The sequence below is a fragment of the Bombus fervidus genome, chromosome 8 (assembly GCF_041682495.2).
Source record: "Bombus fervidus isolate BK054 chromosome 8, iyBomFerv1, whole genome shotgun sequence".
In the NCBI taxonomy this organism is placed as follows: domain Eukaryota; kingdom Metazoa; phylum Arthropoda; class Insecta; order Hymenoptera; family Apidae; genus Bombus; species Bombus fervidus.
The window spans coordinates 12709275-12726589 of NC_091524.1; the positions used below are offsets into that span (position 1 = coordinate 12709275).

General features: G+C 35.0%; 1 protein-coding gene and 1 long non-coding RNA gene across 3 annotated transcripts in view; one reads left to right on the forward strand and one right to left on the reverse strand.

Moving 5' to 3' along the window:
* The window catches only part of LOC139989680 (uncharacterized), a 643240-nt gene that overhangs the window by 95998 nt on the left and 529927 nt on the right, over positions 1-17315 (forward strand). The gene's annotated exons all lie outside the window — the stretch shown is intronic.
* Positions 1-17315, reverse strand: part of LOC139989705 (uncharacterized) — a 108706-nt gene that overhangs the window by 91265 nt on the left and 126 nt on the right. The gene's annotated exons all lie outside the window — the stretch shown is intronic.

The following is a 17315-nucleotide window of genomic DNA, read 5'->3' on the forward strand; positions in this document are numbered from 1 at the left end:
AGGGTGAAACGAAGATAGATGGGTGACCTGGCCGGAAAGAGTGGCAGATAGAGATCTCCACTTGCAGTTTTTGCCATCGCAGCCGAGTAGAATGAACTCGTTAGATATCAAACTCCATGTTGTCTTTGAAAACTTCGTTACGAGCCCTGTGTACCTTTCACTCTACTACTTCCACACTCGGTCTTTTCGTCTAGACAACTTTGTTCTTGCTATAAAACTAGATACCGTCATCCGACGACGATGTCACCTGCTGCAACGTGCACGTGTTTAGAATAGGGAATTCCAGATTTCATATCTATATAACACGCTCGTCTAAATAAAGATTTGGTACAAGAATTCCACGGTCTTCTTTACTTTTTACTTTGTTTTTCAACTTTACATTCGGTACGAAGTGCACGGTCTGCGTTTTTCGTAATTTATTAGTTGCTTCAATTACTGCATATAAATAAATGCGAAATAAGAGCTAAAGATTGTATATACTCGTGTCTATCTATGTTTTTACTAGAATGATGACTATAAAGTTTATTTTATGATTTCCAGCACTTGTTCTTTTGAAAGAATGACAATTTATTTAAATTAAATAATAGTAACATAGGGAAATGAAATTAACGTGTTCAATTTAGAATCTAAATAAAGGGGTGATAACGTTATTTCGAAGAATATACAAAAAAAAAGAGATTAGCTGCGTTTGAGTTAACATGTTATCCGCTATGCAAATTTTATACGATACACCCGAATATACGTATCAGAAAATAAATTTACTGAAACTTTTCTTGCTATCTATTTGTAGTAGTACCTCGCGTTATTATCACGGTATTAAAAATATTGAAAATTTTACGAATATGTACCGTTCATTTCCCATCTCAATCAATTCCCACATCGCCAATCATTACTGACTAATCGTGGTAGTCAACATATTAAAATAATTCAAAACCGAGAGAAACATACAATTCCAATAAATCTGATGAATTAATTGGTAATTCAGTAACACTACCTCGTAAATTATTATCGCTAAAAGTAGTCGCAGGTTTCAAAGTTAAAAAATAAAACCCTTAAAAGACAGTAACAGTATCGATTATCCACCGTGTAGCATGATACATTCCATGTATAACCGCTCCCTCCTAAAGCAAACACTTCGACCCCTACATTCTTTCGGTTTATCTCCCTAAGAGAAATTTCTCAAAACACGTAAAGCGCGTCTAACAAATAATATTTTCGAAGCTTCCACACCATGAACCGATATTATTTTAACTGTCGTGGGCGCACTCTTCCTACAGGGACATTTCCAACCTTTGCCAATACTTTGTATAAAAGACGGTACCGTATAGTGGCGTGTAGGTAAGGCAAATAACCCGTCTCTCGGTGAAAACGTAGCCGCCGAAGCTTCGTTGGCGTCGTACCGGTAAAATTGGGTTAGCGCTACGAGTCGCGCGTGTATGAAAAGCTCTGGAGTTTACTTTCCCAGAAGAGCAAATATCCCCTTCCTCCCTAGCCCAGTTCTCTCACTCTCTCTCTCTCTCTCTCTCTCTTTCTCTCTCTCTTTCTCTCTTCCTCTCATCCCCTTTGCCAGTACGGTGGACAATAGAGAAGTAAAGAGAATTCGCATTTTCAACCGCCGTGCGTTACCTAACCTACCTAACGGAGAATCCAACCGACTATGGGGCTGGCTTCTAGGCCAATTTCCCTCTGATGCAATTCAGTAATGGCCGGTGTTCCTTTCCGGGAATTCGCGCGAAATAAGTAGCAGAATGGAACGTATAAAGGATTCGACGACACAAAGGGGAATATTTTATTCTTGTTGTTGTACGCCATAAAAATCGCGACGCGGAGAGAGTTCCTGAATTGCGAATTGTATCGCGACTTTTGTGTTGCGGGAAAGATCTATCACGCGAGTTAAAGTTTCTGGTTTATTTGCGTACGTATTAGAGTCGATCGAATAAACTCTGGTTTGGCTTGTACTATGTAATCGTTTTAGTGTTACTGCTAACAATCACAATTAATTTATGAACCCTCTCGTTCCCAGAGTAATCAAGTAAGATATAAAAAAAATTAATCGTTAGATGCGTATATTTGCGCATTCGAGAGTGGAAAATTTAAAGACGGAAAATTGCATCGAAAGCCGATAATATGCAAGGTTAGAGAAAATATTTGGAATATAGAACTTGTTCGAATATTTAGTGGATTTCTGCCAGGATCCTATATCTGAATGAATCGTTTATTTATTATGTAACAGGTAAGCAGATCACAAATAAATACTTGTGACTGTTAAATAATTCGGGAATGAGAGGGTTAATTGACTGATCGATGATCATATTATTGATTGATTGTCTCGTTTACCTGTGAAGTCTTCATAGTTTCCTCGATCGCGAATCACGCTTATCTCCTTGTTAAAAGATATCTTCCTGTTCTGAAAAATATTGTAATAAAATTAACGATTGTATCATATATCTTAAAAAATTATAAAATATTTTACGGAAAGGGAAACGTTGACAGGGTACAGAGAATCGGAAAATTGACAGGAAAGTAAATTGAAATTATAAGATACAAAAATATCTTTGTTTCAAAGATTAAAATTAGCCGTATAAATTTTTATAGAGTAGCCGAATTTTAAGCGTTTTAAATACTATTGTAACCCATTCTAGTAATTAATCAACCCCACAACTTTTTTTTACAAGAATGTTTACTAGTATCTTTGCTAGTACTGTACCGGTATTAAAAGCGTAAAAGAGTTCACAGTTAACTAAGAGAAAGGATTTCTTTTTTTACGGGCAATTTTTCACGAGCCTTTGTAACAGCAACTACAATACAGAGTTAAGAGAATTCGCGTCCCTGGCCCATGCTCGGTGGCTCGTTTACTCGCTAGAGGATTCTTACTAGGCCAAGTGTCTAGGCAAGCGGGCGCGTTTCGTTCTAATGTAATTAATGTCTCCTTCTTTCAACGCTCTCGACTCGTGCTTAGCGATGTAAACGGGAAAAGTGAAAAATAAAAGCCGAACGAGCCGCATCGGTGACGGAATTTTGCGACGTTAATGGACGTGGCGCTTGCGGTTCAACTCTGGTCCATCCAGTTTGTACAAGTAATTGCCGATCGATTAATAATGCATTCCTTGTCACTCAGGAAGTGCTTTGACACGGATAACTTGTCAAATAGTTACGATAACTTGGTTCAAGCTACCGACTTTCAAGTAATTTTACGTCGAATAATTTCAAAAAATTCGTACCAGATCGTGGATGATTTTTTACTCCTAAATATGGTATTGTACGTGCCAAATAATTTATTTTTCTTACCATGCTATTTTATTTCTAATGAAATTGATAGTAGATCGTAGCTAGTCGTAGTCTATATAAATTTTTCTCAATCTATTTCATATGTATAAACACATTTGCATGTGTTACGAAAAGTTAAACCAGTATATTGGATATCCACGGTACTTTACCTACATTTAGACGAAATAACGTTATTTCGCTCTTTTTCTTCGAATACAAGTAAACCGAAGGATTTCCAATAATCGTAGCTTTGATTCTTGCATTGAAAGAAACGTGTAGTTTATACAGCATTATAACGAACGACGAGGAACCAGCAAAATTATGCTTTCCTTGACCATCGATAAAGTACCACTCGAGCTTGGAATTATCAAGAAAATAAAACTTCGTAAAAGCTCCCGGTGCAATCTTTTCAAACATCAGCTCAAGAGAATCGTTTTTAGGAGATTTATAGCGTGAAAGGGATTTTCGTGCGATCCTATGGACAACTCATTCCAAGTGACTGGCCTTTAAAGCGCTTTTGACCCCATTGATATATTTTCATTCGTGCGATAGGAATTGGATCGAAATGGATCTCGATAATATATTATCAGAAGGCATTGAAACGTGGCTAGCTAGTAACTTATTCTATTAATGTCACCTCCATTCAATCGTTTCTTCTTTTACCGTTTCGCTAGTAGATATATTTCTTATTTTCGGAAAACTGACGAGGATATTAATAAAGGGAAGCTATTGCTGTACAATTTTCTTTTAATTGTATCTATCCAATATTTAATATTAGCTACTAGAGGATAATACCCCGCTTAGGTAAATAATTAAAAAGTAGAACTTTAGATTTTTCGGGGAATAATTAATCAAACCTATTTTGTCTATTTTAAAAATACCGTTTTCTATTTTACCGCTTCAACACAACTTTAATCTTGCTACAGATTTATATGTCCCAACTTTACGCTCATTTCACTTAGCAAAAGAAATTTGAACATTCTAAAGGAAATTTTAGCACAGTTCAACCAAAATATTTAAACAAATTACTAGAGGTACTAACGAGTGAAGTATGAAACTCGTAGCAAGAAGATCAAAGCGAAAGACATACGAAAAAATGTTCATAATACAAATATATCACGCATATATATATATCGTTTACCTTGACCACTGTCATAATTCTAGCGTTCAAAACCATCCCTGTACATTTTTCTGAGGTTTGTAAAATCTGTTAGGGATAAAAAGACACGATTGAATCGAAAATAACGCAAAAGACGTGACAGAGTTAATTCCAAAGCGTATCGTCGAACTATCTCGAGCGTGTACGTTGGATAAGTGGTTTACTCTCTAAGTCAGTCACACTGTCTGCATTAAATCGTGGGAATGTTGTGTCACCAAAGATCGCGGGAAAGTTCGTAGCGTTGCGGTTTCAAAAGCCGCGACTCCGCAACACTCTAAGCCATTCGAGACACGCCAGCTAGAGTAACGTAAATTCAGAAAGGAGCGTAACTCGACCAGCGAGAATTTCCGTCGTGTTTCGCCGCGGTGATACGGTTTCGCGGAAAGTACAGTTGCCTCGCGTGTCGAGAATCCGGGAAAATTCGACCGCGATTGAATCGCCGGGAATAAATGTAAAAACGGAACGGGTGAAATGAATAACGCGGCCTCGATACGATAGCCACGATTCGAAATATTCAGAATCACGAAACAGAAGGGAAAAAGTATGGGGAAGGAACAAAAAAAATTAGACCGAGACCGAATTAAAACGCTCGAGTTCCGATATGTAGATACGCTCGCGGGGGAACTTTTTTTTTTTTATTTAAGTAGCTTAACCAATTGGGAATCACTGACACGGTTTGTAAATTTTTTTCCAGCCATTGAACGCTGTTTTTTCTTCTTTTTCCCTTATATATAAGAAAAATTGTAAAGTTGTGCAAACATTTACGCACACTCGCTCAGAAAGTTAAGGCATATAAGTATTTCGAAGGAAATAATGCCTTCCTCCGGTAGTTAAATATTTTATTAACTAGAATTAATTATAATTAAAAGTGAATTTTATAATTATGATATATTTATTTTATATATGTTTTTCGTTCAAGAAGGAAAATGTTTCAATTATTTAATCGGAAACGTATACCTCAGGAATTTAGTTCTAGACATTTAGAACATTGCCTTCATACGTTCTTTGTCCTATGCACGAACGTTGTATATCAATTTTTGTTGGATCGATGGACGTTCGAATTAATTAATGGTAGTCATGATTTCATAAAGACAAGTTTCATGAATTAAAATCGTAACTTGTATTACTGCTATCGACGAAAGTTCATTAAATCGTTCAATATCATAGTTATCGAGCGTAGATAATAAGTTGATAGATGGACCGTTCTCTCGCAATCGATAGTTTTAATCATTATTCGTGAATGATTACCAATTGATTGCTGATACGTGTTAATGAAGTCATACCTATATGTAAATTGCACAGAAATACTACCTCGTACTAACGAATGACTGCTATTACTGTAATTAACTGTTTATTAGTTATGTCAAACTATCTCAATAAATTTCTTAAAGTTGCAAATATTAAGGGAAAAATAATTCCATCGCTGTTCTATAACATATTAAATCGCTTTAAATATAAATTACGAGTAAGTATATGTTTCATCTTAGGGTACGGTTAATTATGTTTTTTACGTGCATTTTGTACAACCGTGTTATCAGTTGCATCCTATGAATTCACAGAATGCAGTTATTCTCGGGAAACTCGAGCACAATTTCCTCGCATCTTTCAGGATTATCCTTGCAAATTGAAATTAATGACCCTCCCTAACGTTACGTTCGCTATCCTTCTTGTTTAAGACGATAATGATGTTCGTGTAAAAGAAGGAAACCAGCGTACACTAAATTTATCCTCGTTTATTTAAAAAATTCCTGTAAAACATGGTACTTCATGGTGAAGCATTATGCGAAACATTTTAATCCCTTTGTAGCATTTCTATCTTTCGCGCACCAGAAAAAAACCTCTTTCTCTACAAGACACTAACTTACTATTTCGGCTATTAAAATCAAATTTTAAATCTACCAAATTTTCTCGTATTTTTATCTAACAAACAATCATATCAAGCGTAGCAAAATTATTGTACCGTTCGTTTACTGAGAACACTATTCGGTTGAAAAACTTCAGCTTCTTAAATAATAAAAGCTGACTTTAATTTTTGCTTTTGTGACTTATTTCGAATAAACACTTCTTACTCCTCTGGGTAAGGCCAAGCTACCTTCTAAATATCAGACCCTCTATCACCTTATATATATAACAAAATAGTATTCATGATTCTTACAAGAAAATTACTGTTTAAAAAACAACTCTCTTACGAGTGAATAGGATTCCAACGTGTTACTTTCACGTCACTATATCGTTTGCTGAGTATCTTAACTCAAAATCATAATACAGTTTTGAAGCTTTAATCGTGAATATTTCGTGAAATATCGAACATCTACTCCTATAATGGAATACTTTTGTGAACAGAATAAGGATATCCACCAATGAACAAACTTTTAATTAAATCTACGACTGCGACGTATCCTGTTCCACCGATGAAAGATAAAACCGCAGAATATAAACATTTGCCACATTAACTATCCCAATGTTTCTGAATTTTTTGAAGACTTTCAAAATGTATCAACAGTTGCAGGGAAAGTCGATGGTGCTCGCAATTCAAAGGCCTTTCCGAGAAAGTGTTTTCCGTCTACGGTTGTAAGTCACGGTGATTCGCGGACAAACACTTCGGGGCAACAACGAAGGCGTAACAAAAACTGTCAACAGTTTCCTGAATAGCAAAATGAAAACTGTCGACGGCGAAGCCGAAAACAATCCGTTCTACGGTCCACAAAAGTCCGAGATAACAATGGAGGGAGCCTCTAGCTAGGTTGGACATCTTTGAACCCGGACAGGACCGTGTGTTTGCATGTCCCACTAAAAATCGTGCCACGCGGAACGACGTGCCACGACGAGTTAATCAGATTTGCCGTACAGCCGCGGCTTCAGCAACTGCAGATAAAACAGGAACCTTTTTTGTTCGAATTTGCGGCTGATCCATAGAAAAAGCGAGAATGATCACGGAACCGGGAAATACGATTTGTTAGTTTAAAAAGCAAACCCGCCGTTGCAATCACGTAAAACGACATTATGGTTGGAAATCTTGCTTCGTGTTTCGTTCGACTAATGTCAGCAGTTACACGGTTTAACATACGTTCTATTTCCTTTAATTCGTCGTCATTTCAACTATATCTCTGAAGGAATTTTATTAAATTGCATAAAATTTTGTGAGATCGTTGAATTAAAATAAGGTAACGTTTGTAACTGTGATCTGTGATTAAACTTTGAGAGAAACGATTCTAAAGATAAAATTTTGAAAGAGTTTCATGCTTGGGAAGTAAAAGTTTGTATAGTAGTTGGAATACAAGTTGATATTTGTTTTTGGCATTATAATTGAATTAAGTTGTTAATTCCAAGTTTTTGATTTTTTGTTACGTGAAATAATATATGATTATAATTTTTAATTGATTAAAATATATCTGTCCATGGACGCAACGTTGTTGAAAGATGTGAACAAAGTACCATAGCTCCTACATACTTTTTTTTAAAGGAATGAACATTTTTTACAGAATAACAGATGTTTTGCAGAGACCGAAGATTTGAAACGTGATTATTCTACTATTATAAATATTCGAACTTTCTCAATCTGTATAAAATTGTAGTACGTAAATTAAGGAAGATTAACGGGAAAGGTATCAAGCATTTATTTTCCATAATTACTTATTATGAAATGTATTACTTATATAATTAATATAAAAACAGAATTCAATAACGTAAAGCGATAGAAGAAACAATCACAAGCGAAATGTTGCGTTAATGCGGTATTGTTCTTTAATTATACACACATTATAAGGAATACGATTGAAATTCTTATGAATTACAAACACCGTTCACAAGTGACCTACGAAGTGAAATAATTTCTTTTCGATGGTGGAAATTGAATAACATTCGCTACGAGAAGGAGAAACGCGATAAAACTACCGCTCGGAATAGATAAAACAGAAGAAGGCAGAAGAATATTAAATAACGCAATGAATCGAACGAAATCACACCGATACCTGTTATACTTTCGTATTTTTCCAGGCAGGCAAAAGTGCCACTGTTCTCGGCAGATTCATAACAGGTTTTACTCTGGAAACGAGATACCTCTAATAAAAATCCAAGCACGTACACAGCGAACGGGTAATCGATAAACTTCATGATTCGCGCGCGATACGGTTTTAAGATATGCTGTTAATAATCTAAATATCCAAAAATATACGGCTTACACGTAAACATTAAATTATTTCCTGTTTAATTGCTTTCCCTTCTGTACCATGTGCTTGCTGGGAATTTACTGAACCGTTCTATTTCGCTTAAACAAGTTCAATCGTTAACTACTGTAGTTTGTATTTATAAACACGATTATTACTTCTCTTGATTCACTTTTCTTTCCATTAGTTACAAATAAGATGAATAAGATACGTTCTTGTTGTTATAGTTTCGATTATTGATAATTTTAGAACATTTAGTTGGATTCGATAGCTGCGTTGAATTTTTGAAATGGAGCTATTGTAGTTTCCTCGTTTACAATTCCTTTAGGAATTATTTATAAATTATAGCAACACAAATTAACCTGCATTCGATACAGTCGTAAACCGGGAAGCGATACCAACATTTTTTCAGTTTCTTCGTCGGAAGAAAAATCGAAAGCTGTCGGTGAATCATGTACGAATTTGTGTTAAATCTAAAATTGATATATGCATAGGCAACGCCCTACATATAATCTGGTTGAAAGTGATGAAAATTTATACGAAATCGACACATTGTGAGAGTGATGACATTGGCTGACTTCCGAAAATAGTAGAAACAGTCAAAAATTTGTTTGTTGACGCAGAGATACTGCCGGTGGAAGAGTGACGTTATGACAGATACGGGGATGTTTTATGGTTCGGACCTGAAAAGTCACGATCGAAGATCGTAACGAGATTTCAACCTTATGGCCGTCACGTATCAAAGCACAACATCTACCACCATTTTGACACATTTCAGTTTCAATATTTCACTCTTTATCGTAAAGCGAGTCGCTGGTATTCGGAATCAAGTTCATTTTCCTTCCTGGAAAGAATTCATTATATACTCTTATTCTATTTCTTTTGCGTTTTAACAGTATCAACTTCAATTCCTCAAACGCCATTTAAAGTAAAAACCCGGGGAGAGCAAACAAATATAGCAATAAACGAACATCGCGGAATTGGAAACCAGGAAAATACGAATATTGGTGGTTGAAATGGAATTGCTCGGAAAAGAGATGAAACCTCATTTTCTTCGAGACCGATACAATTATCCCAGATACTTCGATAACGATTAAAAAATTTAACAACGAGCGAAGAGAACTGCGGATACGGATATCGTAAAGAGGAAATAAAAAAGAATACAGAAGTAACGTAGGAATCGAAAGTTCGAAGCAGCGCATGCTACGTATATGGAAATGGTTCTCTGGGGAGTAGAATATGCAGTCCGTTCCTTAGAGGCGAGCCGCCATTTTGGTCGCGGGACAAGTTGGATCGAACGAACGAATGAAACGAAACGAAAAAGAAAAAAACGTTTCACCATCGATCGTTGCCGTTGATTCGACCTGGTCGACTTCGAGATCGGTCGCAATATATTAATTGAGTTTTCATTGTCGGTCGGCTCGCTGTAAAATATCCGAGTCGCGTTTTAACGCGCCCGTCGATACGTCGCTACAACTTTTTCCGGTTTTCGGTTATCGAACGGCCGCTTCGAACGCACGCTTTACTTCCTACCATTCGCCGTTACACGTTATTCCGCGAGCAGTTGGTTATTTTCGACATTTCGCGTGTCGTTGCGCCCAAATTGTGTCGCGTATGAAAGCGATACAAAGCTTGCTAAACGCGACGCAATGCATTACGAACTATTTCGTGATTCGTTCTTCTGATCGCTACATTCGATTCAATTCTTGTCCTTGCGATAAACGTTGATAGAGCGTTGCGATTTTATGGATAATGTAGCGACGATATAGTAAGCTGGATGTTTTAGTTTAGCTTATCTCATAGTTTAATTCAGTTTTGTGTGAAGCATCGAAAATGGTCTAACAACTTGTAATTTTTATAATTAGTATTTTCATAATTGAGAAATTTGTATTTAATGCGTTCTTCAAAAAGTTACTACATCCTTTCGTTCTTTTTCATTTTTCATTAGACACTCTCTATCAGTTTCAATCCAACTACGCAACTCAACTAATCTGAACGAAGCGATGCTTTAGTATCGTACCAAACATTTTGTTTTTTGCTTTGGTGTTGATTTTGATGATGAGATTCCAGGGGAATCCGAGAGGAATTTGAAGTATTCGCGATGTTTTACCGGCGTCGTCGAAACTATGGAACAATTTAGTGAAAGCTAGAACTATCGTTGCACGGAAGTAGACTGATAGATAATAATTTCAGACATTATGATTCGCGATATACTTATTCTATAAAAGTTTCTTTCCTTTTATTCTCAACGTGTCTGGTCTTCATTTTTACGAAAAATATGGAACTATTTTCTGTTATAGCTTTTCAATATACATGTCTACACTTGCAAAGATCCGATAAAAAGTTGGCACAATGGAATTAAATTCCCGCTATTCGGATTTACTTTCGTTGCTTTTGAGTATTAAAAAAGAATTCGTACAACGCGAACAATTTTACTCGTACAAGATCAAATAGCAAGAGATCAAATAAAACGCATTCCATTCCTTATGTTTTTCTATTTCCCATTTTTTATTGCGGTCTGGTACGCGGATGTCTGGTACGTGGATGTACGTAAAAAACGTTATGCCATTGGCAGCAAATCGATATTATCTTTCTGTGAAAATCTTCTAAAACAACATAAAGCTCGCACGCCACGAAAATTCTATATCGTATCGTATTGCATAATGAAGAAGCGAACGTAATATTAAAGCAAGGTTAGCTGACAATAAAAATATTGATGGCAATCGCTGGAAACGTGGTCCCAATTTCGTAATAAGTGCAGACCACGAAATGAAGATTAAAATTTGATTAAGTACGGTTAGCAGGTGAGATGAAAGTAATTTCAGTGAATAATTAATAATATCGATTACAGTTACTGCAATTAGTTAATCAGTTTCGTCATAAATTAAACACCGCTACATGTAATTTTCCATTGAATTTTATATGTTCACTTTCGCAATAAATTGGACATTGAAAATTACTTTTGAATGATATTATATTACGTAATTATATTAGTTTGATATTTCAGAACAGGCTTATTGAATTCTTTCATAGTCATAGAATGGTAATACCTACAACATTTAATTAAAAAGATACATTTAATACATGTATATTAAAAAATCTGGACATTACAAACAACATAAATAACAAAGAGTTGAAAAGTTAATAATACAGTTGATAAATATTTGTTAGAAATATAATATGAGCAAAGGGAATAAATATAACCTTTTATATCTTTATTCATAAACGTAACTCATAACATAAATTTATGAAATGAAACGAAGCTGTATCATATTAATCATCTCGAATGACTCGGGGATAGTAATTTTCTCGCATTTTACCTTCTTCATATTTCTATAATTATCCTTCGTAATACAATGAATTTTTAAAGGGAGGGAACAGAAAATCAATTACTACTTTTTAATATATTCTGTAAAAATTACGTAACCAGCAAACGTTTCACCATTTCAGAATTGTATTTTTTTGCAATTACAGTTGCAAAAAAATGTACGAAATTCTATGTACAAAAACATCCATTTGTTTTGGAGTAATTGATTCCATTGTTTAATTCTTCAACAAGAAACGAGTTGAATTTATTTTTTCGTAATGTATTATTAAAAAAGCTGGGAATTGAAATAAAATGGTGAAATTTTACAAACAAATCGAAGAGAATTAAAATCACTGTTGATTCTTCTCTTTTAAATACACAACAATCCGTAGAAATATAATTATCGCTATTACAAGCACTACGGATTTATAACGCTTTTAAAAAAGTTAATGGCAAGACAGATGTGCAGGGAAGTTTAACAAATATTAATATTGCTGTTACAAAAAATGGGACTAGCAAGAAATAGATTTGTCTGTAGTCAATACGAAATTAATTAAGTAAGAATCGTTTCGTCTGTCTATATTCTAGTCAATGTATTCTCGATTTTTAGTCAAAATTTAATGGGAATCTGCGTAGAATTTTTCGTTCGCAATTGGAGTATCCCAACTGACTAATTAATATTCGTTGAATTTCAACAGTATCGATCACAAGAGGAAATAAAATGATTCCATTTCGGCAAAATGAATTCATTTGGCATGAATAAAACCTAGCATCTTCTCCTGCCGTGAAATTTTATTACGGATTTCTAAAAAAGAAAACCATTCCCATAATATTATCGATAAATCGCTAAATAAGAATGAAATTTCATTAACCTTAGGGTATCGTGTATTCCTCTATATTTTTAACCAATTGTATTAAAAATGACGAATCTTAATCTAACAGTTTAAGAAAATAATATATTTGTAATTTGTAAAAACATCTCGTAATTATCTCGTTTGTAACAATTTCTCCTGGAACGAAGAATTTACTGTAAAATGATCCCTCTTCAACATTTAGGAACTACATTTCTTGACAATGTAAGTTTTTCATGAATTATCCCTCACAATTTTGTACGTTTTAAAAAGGACAGCTGGCTTTTAATGAGATGAAATTAAAATAGGAAGGAGAACAACGCGAATATTATTCATTTCTCTGTTTCTTTCGCACGATACGAGTGTTTTAAATTATTTCACATTCCATGTCTTGTACAAGATATCTTGATATTACAAAACTTCATTTGTAAAGAAGGTCCTTAAACAGCAGATGTACTGTAATAAAAATCCCTTTCATAACAGATAGGAAGGACAGCCATTTATTCAACACCTTTTCCACTTTCAATTGATAAAATACCTTTTTTATCTGTTTAAGAAAATTCGAGACTATTACTAGCGTACAACTTTGACTCTACTTTGCTTCGACACGGACTAAGAACTTCGATATGCCACTTTTATTTAATATTTAATAATATTCGTAATCCCATATAGAATACCCAACCTACAAATGGAAAATTTTAAAAAATCGTAAATAACGATTCTACTATTTCAAATATTGAAACAAACGACGGTATAAGTTAGTCAGAAAAATTGACGGATCATTTCAAAAGATTTTACGAATGAAATATTTTCTGTTACAAATGGGCTTTTACTGTTTCACAAAAATGTACTAGAAAATAAATATTAGTATAAAAATACTTCGAACGTTTCCAATATCTATCCAAATATTATTTTTATTTCACTCATCGTAAGAAATTAAGCGTAGTCGATTCCCTCCCAATTTGTTGCTATTATCTTCACGATCTTCCTTTCTTTTTCTTCTTCTATTATCTCGATAGCGTTCAATGATAAAGATTCTACATTGGAGCAAAGTGAAAACGTTCACACCGCTAATGAGGTTCAGAAAAACCCGAACGTGACCGCAATTTTCTTCGAGCGACTATCACTCTAACAATAACATTCGGTTCGAACAATTTCAACTTGCTTTCGCCTGGAATTGAATATCAGTCCAACTTCGACTGGCGATTGCAAAAAGCGTTCGTGGCGATTGTATAATTATTCGAATAGAGCATCGTAGGAGGTGGCTGAGTGCTTCCTCCGCGAAGTGGGATTCTCATTTCCTTCGTACGTGACCTAACAACGGATTTTTCACTTACTCGCGCCATCATCTACCCCCGTGCCACGTTTCATTCGAATAAATTGATTTGTTTTCAATTCTACTCGGTTTGCTTCCAGCTCGAATTACCTACGTTGCCAATCAATAGCGGCTGATAGTTCTTAACTGAATAGTTGACAAAACACTTTTATGCGATCGTGAAAGAGATTTGCTTTTTTATATTCTATTATATTAAAGACAGCCTGTCCGATTTAAAACATTATTTTATGTGACTGAAATTTTATTGGATTATATATTAGAAATTGAGGAATCAAAGTAATAAACGGCGTGTCAGAAGTGAAGATTTTCTGTATTAGAAATTATAATTGATTTGATAGCTTTAAAAACAAAATAAATTGTTCAATTTAAGATTTTCAAGATTTATCACAGTATTCGACATAATTTATAATTTTCCATTAAAAAATAAATTCATATTTTTCCCAGACACCGTTCATCGCTTAAGCTCTACTATCAGGAACATGAAAAGAGGTAGAATTTTTTCAATATTCTCGGAGACTCATTCACATAATCTAAGAAGACTTGTAGGAGAGGAAAATTCTTTATCCCTTTGAAATAATATTCATGATTCTTTTAATACAAATGTATGAAACCACGCCCATCGATATTGCGGAAAAGAAAATATTTGAGAAAGGAGCTTTACATATCGAGCATGCAAATTTTCGTTTTCCACACATATATGTACTTTAGAGAATGTTCTGTTGAACGAAGGGAAAAACTGATCTTCTTAAAAAAACAGACGGAAAAAGAAAGATCAAAATTATCTCGACGTTAATCATCTACAAACAAAGATATACGACAAAGATCATTTTTACTTGCATCTTGATAACTTCCTTGCCAAAAATTAAAATAAATTTCTCTATGAAACGTCTCTAAACTCTTGTACCTTAACGACAGTCGCTGAAATTGTCCTTTTGTAAAAAAACAAAACTCGCAAACAGAATTCTCGCATCGAATTGTCGCGAAGTTTGCATTTCTTCCGTCCAACCGGCTGGGTTAATCATTTGTTCTTTCGCCGGTACGAAAAGCATTTAGGATGCGACCCGTATTTCGACGATTAAACCACCGATAAAAACGGCTAGAGGAAGGGACAAGAAAAATGGCAACGGCGAGAAAGGAGGAGGAATGACAAAACAAACGAAGAATCGGGCAACTCGAAGGAACCGGACCGGTGAACAATTATCGAAACTGGGTCGAGCTACTTCGAGATTATTATCCGTCGGCCGAGCAGCGAGACAATTCGATAGAATAGAATAAACTCATAGGAATAACGAATACAGAGGCAACGGATCTGCCTTGCTGCCAAATTCTGGCGATCGCCCGAGCAAGAAACAGCAAAGTTTGATTAAACTTCCGGCTCGTTTGTGTCTGCCGCTGCAGTCATGCCTGAAGATTACACGCGTTTTTTATTCGACAAGGAATTTTTTGCGACGTTGCCGCGCTTAAATTCCGCAAATGTCCGCGAGATTACTCGTAGACGAGTCGTTGCCGCCGTTTCGAGACGAACGACGCAATCATCCCGTCATTTAATAGGGAGTCGAAGCAATGAACTTTCGATAAATTGCTCGTTGAAAGGACTACGCGAGCGACCGTACCTCCATTCGACGAATTCTACGTGAAAATTGAAATCGATTTCGATTTTCAACCTCGTGATGCAATTTTGAATAAACATCCGCGGGTTGAATTAACAAGAATGATTCAACGCAGCCGAAACCCTCGATTTCGTTTATAAATGAACTTCCGTAAACGAGGGTAACACAAACAAATTGCAAGCCATCTCGAGAAATTAGTGCCCCAAGTGTGCCGCTTAATGTAAAGAACCGGGGTATAAGATAACTCGATTCCTCAACTTTTCTGGCTTACTCTATCTCCTTCTTCAGGCAGTATAAATTCCTCCAAACTGAAGTCCTTCCACCGACTAATTCGTAATTAAAACGTAAGTAAACGTACGAATAATTTAACGGTAGTCTGGAAGACGTATTTTCGGTTTCTATTTCACAGGAGAATGAGGTTTCTATAATCATCAGTTGATAACAGATGGTGTTTTCGTTAATGGCATAGGCTTTTATTAACGCCGATTTAAAGTAAGGATTTAATTTTTCTAACTATTCTTCTCTTAAATGATTTTGTTTTTGAATGACGATAGAAAATTTAATTTATTCTATTGATAGTGAACTTTGAAATAGACCATCTGTGCGTACTTGTATGTTTCTAATTAAATTATATGTTTGTGAATAATTTGTAATTTTGGTTAATTAATGTTCTGTAATATTTGACTCTTCAGTAATAATTGATACGTCAAATAAGTACAAGTGTAGCACGTAGAATTCCACTTCACCGTATTTTGCGTAGTTTTCAAGTGTCGCAGTAACCATAATTCGCGTCCACAAACACTGTTGCAATCATTTGACCATATTCAACATTCAACACGTGAATGAAACATTGTTTCGAACGTGGCTTAACGAACTGGATTCGTGAGAAGCATAGCTTCAAAAAACTTGTTTAGGTGATATTGTGACACGAAATACGATTATTTATCTCGAGGATTAATCTATTCTATATGGATTTCAAAGCAAAATCAAAACTACGATTCCATTTCGAACGAAATATGATTTCGTATCCGTTGATATTCGATGCATGAACGAAGCATAATGTGGGAATGAAAAATAAAACGGGAATTTTCAATAACACGACACAGAATCGTCGCCCTCTATGGAGAAAAAAATTGTGGACATTTTTTGTCGAAGCCTTTTACAACAAATGACGTAGAATAATTTACGATAATTCCAACAGTCGTAATTACAAAATAATTCACGAAAAGATCTATTTGATGAAAAATACAAGTAGGTATAATACTCTTCGACCATCGAAAGAAAGTAATTTAGTTCGTTTTATGATTTTTCATAGTAAAATAACGTAAATTTGTGAAAATTTGTTACTCGGGAGCAAGTTCTAATCGAAAAAGTTTGATCCTTCAGTGTAAGTGACCGAAACGAACGAAGCATTTATTTCGGTTTCTCATTATCACTTAATACTTTTTAACGATGAAGCGAATTAAGTAACGTTTCGTGCAAAATAATTACATCGCAGTGTGACAACGCCAGATATTTCAAATAATATGTAATTTGTATAACGTTAAACAAATAATTTGGAAATAATAATCGAAGCGTCTTAAATACATTCTTGAATTTCCATTCAATATCCCGATTAA